This window comes from Colias philodice, chromosome 25 (assembly GCF_061535455.1).
Source record: "Colias philodice isolate Cphi_HAF_F1 chromosome 25, ilColPhil1 Martin Lab GWU primary, whole genome shotgun sequence".
Taxonomy (NCBI): domain Eukaryota; kingdom Metazoa; phylum Arthropoda; class Insecta; order Lepidoptera; family Pieridae; genus Colias; species Colias philodice.
In genome coordinates this window covers 4039755-4045861 of record NC_143110.1, presented here as the reverse complement: position 1 = coordinate 4045861, position 6107 = coordinate 4039755, and positions in this window count along the sequence as shown.

Sequence of the window (6107 nt, the reverse complement as noted above, 5' to 3'; positions counted from 1 at the left end):
AAAATAACGAGAATTTTATTACAGATTCAAGGCCAATGTTAATAAAAAGGACAATTTAAATAACGATAAAAAAATAAAATAATAGTACTTACTATAGTCGAGCCAATTTAATAGGCAACATTTGACGTCTATCAATTTTATCTTCAAAGAGAAGTAACCTGCATAAAAACATCGATTAAAGTGAATTAATTGATACGGATTTGAAACATTTGTCAATCGAATTTATTAATTTATGATGATTTTTATTCACAAGTATTCAATGCATTCGATTCTAGATGTCAGATTTCGATTTTTAGAGTAACGTCTCTGGTATTTAAAAATAAAAAACGTTTATTGACACAAAATTGTAGCGACGTCAGTTCTTTAAATCAGAAATTGTTTATTATGTTTAGGATGATTTATCAGTAAAATCAAATCTTAAAATTACTTGTATCGGTCATTATTATTATAAACTAGCGGTCCGCCCCGGCTTCGCCCGTGGTACATATTTACGTTTTCTCTACATAAAAACCATCCTCGTACTTCAAGGAATATAATAAAAAAAGAATTATCGAAATCGGTTCAGCCGTTCTCGAGTTATGCGCTTACCAAAACATTTTGCGATTCATTTTTATATATAAGAAGATATGTAATCGTAATTGAAAAAAGTCAAGCAAATGTGCAGTTCTAACAAAACGAAATATGTATCATGTTATTTTATGTCGTCGTTACTAGGTTACGTTGTTGAATTTTGTTGAACTGTCAAATGTTGCCTATTAAAATGGCTCTACTATACCTACACATATATAGGTACCAGTACTTTTATACTACAGTAGTTCGACGACATGTGACATCTGCCATCCCGCACTTGGCCAGCGTGGTGGATTATGGCAAGGTACAGGAGGCCCATGTCTCTATAGATATTAGCTAGTCAAAAGAAATTCGGTCACGATAACGTTAGGTATTAACATAAGATTGCAGTTTTATCAAGCCTCTTCAGAAAAATGTATAAGTCTATCGCATCAAGATAATTCTCATGACTGCAATCTGCACATACTGCAACATTGTAATAATCTCTTATGATATCTTTATGACATATAAAACCATTATAAGATCTTTTAGAAAACATCAAAAGAAAGGTAGGTCTTCAGCTTTATAATATTAGTATATCATAATATAATCTGAAGACGCGGTTGGCGCAGTGGTAAACTAACTGCCTACTGAGCCGACGGTCCCGGGTTCGATCCCCGGTCAGCGCAAATATTTGTGTGATGAACTCAATTATTTGTTCTTGGTCCTGGGTGTTATTATCTATATCAGCGGTTCCCAAAAGGTGTTCCGCGGAACCCTGAGGTTCCGTGAAAGACCCTCAGGGGTTCCGCGAAAATTCAAGATTTCCATATTGTAAATCGTTTCACTTGTGATAATATTAAATTGACGTAAAAAAGGTATGAGTGTTTTCCACTACTTGAGCAATTTCTCAAAAAATATAATCATCTTCAAATCGCTACAGACGTAGAGATAAGTATACGTGAACATTTGACAAACCTAAAAACATCTTTGGAGGAATATTTTCCAGAAGAAAAGCTTCGGTTACGGGAAATCGAATGGGTCCGAAATCCATTTAGGATTAGTACCAAACCTTTAACACTGACTGTATTGGAATATGAAAATTTAATTGATATTAAAAATTCATCCACACTCCAACAACTTTTCGAATCTGAAGCTATCATGAACCCGAGTCAATTTTGGATTGGCCTGAAAAACGAATACCCGGGCATTGCTGAAAAAGCTATCATAGCATTACTCCCATTTGTGACAACTTACAGATGCGAGGCTGGGTTTTCAGCGTACGCCTACACGAAAAATAAGTTTAGGAGTAGGTTGAATGCTGCACCAGACCTCCGCATCCAATTGTCGGACATAAAACCTGACTTCGATGTAATTTTAAGGAAAACTATGAAGAGATTTCATTCATCACATTAAAATTTTTGTAATTACCTTTTCTTCTAACTAAGTAAATATTTTTATCTTAAAAAGTCTTTCTCTTAACATCAAACTTTGCGGACACCAATCCAAAAAGCCTCAGATGGTGTGATTTCACGAAAAAAAAATGTTGCTGTTAAGGCGGAAATATACTTACGTGGCGTGGCATGTTGTGGCGCGCCAGGATCATACGTTTTCATACATTTGACAGGACGTGACACGACAAGGCATACAAGTATGTCTTTAACCATATTAAATGTATGAAACCGATATGCTTCTGGCGCGCTACCACACGCCACGAGATGTAAGTGTATTTCCGTCTTTAGTTTACTTCTTACTAAAAGCTAGGGTTCCGCCGAAAAATGGTGAAACAAAAAGGGTTCCGAAGCCAAAAGAATTCGGGAACCGCTGATCTATATAATATGTATTTATTAAATATTATATTTATCGTCGCCTAGTACCCACAACACAAGCCTTAATTGAGCTTACTGTGGGACTAGGTCGATTTGTGTAATAATGTCCTATAATATTTATTTATTTATATCTATACTAATATTAAAAAGCTGAGTTTGTCGAGGGAGGCTATCTTTATATCATCACGCTAAGATCAACAGGGGCGGAGCAATGCGGGTAAAACCGCGGGGCACACCTAGTTTTAGATATTTCTAAAGGGGATATTTTTTAACTTATCCATAACCCAGGACCGAAAAAATATTGCACGCCTCATAAGCGAAGCGTTGAGGTGGGTACTACTGTCACTTCGCGCAAAACATCTGATTTTTCAAACTTAAAATGTCTTTATGTATCATACATTGCACTTGTAAGATAATACATACACACACATATTAAGAAAAAACACTATTTTTAACGTTCATGATATTTTTGATGTCATTTTTGTTATTTAAACTAGTTAAAAAACAGTTTAAAAAAGTTCTGTCTTGGACGTCCGTGTGTCTGTATGTGCGGATCCTTTTTCTTGTTAACACGATAGCGACCGAAATACTTTACTAATCGAGTCTTTTTTTTTCTCTTACGCTTGAGTATGCTCAGGAATAGAACCCTTTCATTTTTCAGGGTCTGATTCGATGTGGTTTAATTGTTATTAAATAAACAAAAATAATAATTAATAAATATTTATTAAAAAAAAATATGAGGCGTGCACTTTTGGATTTTCCAAATTATTTTACTTTATGATCCATAATTATTAAAATTATTGTTATATTAAAACTATATATTGTTTTATTATCTATCTGTTTTATTTTTAAATTACCTACTTTACATCATAACTAAAGAAAAAAAGTGCAGTGATCTTCAATTAATGACTTAAAAAGTTTAAAAGGTTCTATGCACATTGTATATATAATTTATTATTAATAACAACACTTTTATCGAAATTATAATCAACAAAGGTTCCGAGAATAACATAAAAATTAAAAGCTCTGCGTACCGGTTATTCCCGGCTTTCATTAGTAAGTACAGGGAAAAATATTCATTAATTTATGATGTTGTTTAATGCATCCAATTGATTTTGTGAATGTGACTTCTGAGGAAAATACAGTGGGGAATTTATTAGCTATTTATAACTGACTCGCTGCGCTTGCGGTCATTCAATTAAATGTAGTCAATGAACACGCTAGTTACTCAATTAAATAGCAGATTCAGCCAGATGACTGCGATATATAATATGTAAAGTGCGTGTGAGTAAAGTATCATATAATGAGTAAATACTTAATTTATGTAACTATTCAAATGGGGAAATTATCAGACTAATTATAGCAAGTGTAAATAATGAGATTTCGATAAAGCAAATAGACGCTGAACAATAAGAGAGAAGCAATAGAATTCCAAATCCGTTGTTTGTTGTACTTTGTGAAATCCTGTCGAAGCTTTTGACAGCCTTTTTTTTTACGTTGAGCGTATTTGCTATGAAGAAACAATAATAATTTTTCGAGCGCCTATTTATTCCTACTTGCCATAGGATTAAACTGACTTGATCAGTTCAGTCAAACCAATATTCTGATGACATATGATTATAGTTATTAGTGTTGTCACAAACCTGCTTATACTATGGTCTTTTCATTAATTGTTAAGTCATAATAGCCGCTAAGAAATTAGGCAAAATTAATTGCGGTGGTACCACAAGGGTACTTTAGATCGGGACAAGTTATACAGTTTGAATACTACTATCGTCTTGGGACCTCTTGAAAGTTCTTGTTCCCATTGAACGATGTGTCCAAAACTAATAAGCGAAACCCATAGGGGTTATTATACCACAATATTGCGAATTAGAAATTAACGTTTTTGAAGAATTTTTATTATCCTGCTTTGTGACGTCATTCGTACAAGCTTTCTAAATAGAGTCCAGAAATATGCTTCATTTATTACTGATAGCAGTAGAAGTTTATAAGAATATGAAGAAATGTAATAAATTGCCTGGCATTGTTCAATCAGATATAACATAGATCATGAAGATTGATTATCTAATAGGTCAATTCTAAAAAACTCATGTATGTATCATAAGTAATGTCATTTCTTTCTTCAATGTACATTTTAATAGCATTCAAATAATTTAACCTCAGTTTTGTTTTTATAAAATATACAGAGGTAGAAGTTACAAATAAACATATTACAAGTCAATAACTGCGTTAAAAACAACCGACTTCAAACTTGCACTTGCAACATTTACAAATACAGACAAAAATGCTCATAAAATAAAAACTACTGGGCCTATCCGAATAAAATTTTTATGGGACCAATTCGACACCATCCCGCATCGAACAAAAAAAGAATCACGTAAATCGGTTCAGAAACCACGGAGTAATCGGTGTACATACATAAAAAAAAAAAAAAAAAAAACATGCCGGCCGAATTGATAACCTCCTCCTTTTTTTTGAAGTCGGTTAAAAATGAACAAACAACAAAAGTATCTAATGCTTAAATTCTACCCTACTGTGGTATAATATATATACATACATACACTATACAATATACATAATACATAAGTGCCTATAAGCTTATTAGCCAATTTATTTATAAGTCCGTATTTTGAAAGATGGCTGCTCCAACGCCGGAAAACTGGTATAAGCTCGTGGAAAATACGCAGAAGTATCTCAACGCAACTCCAAGCCGCAGTACCGGACAAGCACCCTGCCAGTTGTTATTATTCCATTGAAAAGTTACATTTGGGTTTGCATTTTTTAGAGGACGCAATTTTATTTTTTTGATGTGTAGGGGGGTTCAGTGTGAAGCTATCACCAAGTTTGTGGGGTCGCCACCCTTGTCCCACGGCCGCCATCTTGAAAATAGCGGTTGATATGGTTTTTACGATATATCTCTTTAACTATTTATTTGATAAAAAAAATTGTTAACATTGTTTGTTGCAAATTAAATTCTCTACAACTTTGGTCCAGTAACTTTTTGTCGTAGAACTATAAATAAAAAAGTAATAAGTAAGCGAAAATGTTCAGAAATTAGAGATATATTTATATTTTTCAATAAAACTTTTTTTTATCATTTTACGAAGAAATGATATCAGACCATTATTGTAGATTGTTTTTTGAGGAACAACTTTTACCTACAACATTTTTTCATTAAGTAAATAGCTAAGATTTTACAGCGCTCCGAAGTGAGTACTATTTTTCAGTACTCTTAACTATACAGTATACATATATTATGTGTGTACTAATAATAATTTGTCATCAGTAATAGTTTTTAATATTTTTAATAATTAATAATTAATTTTGAAATATTATTAATAATTAATTATTGACTGAACTGACTTGAAGTCTGGAACGCGTTTTTTTTACGTTGAAAAGCAGGGCTGAAATGTTCTGCAGTGTGCTTCCATTGTTCTGGAGTCTGGGAAAAGAGCCAATAGCCATTATATGTATAGTTAGGAGTACTGAAAAATAGTACTCACTTCAGAGCGCTGTAAAACCTTAGCTATTGACATAATGAAAAAATGTTGTATATAAAAGTTGTTCCTCGAAAAACAATCTACAAAAATGGTCTGATATCATTTCTTCGTAAATTGATAAAAAAAGTTTTATTGAAAAATATAAAAAGCTCTAATTTCTGAACGTTTTCGCTCATTTCTTTTTTATTAATAGTTCTACGACAAAAAGTTACTGGACAAAAGTTGT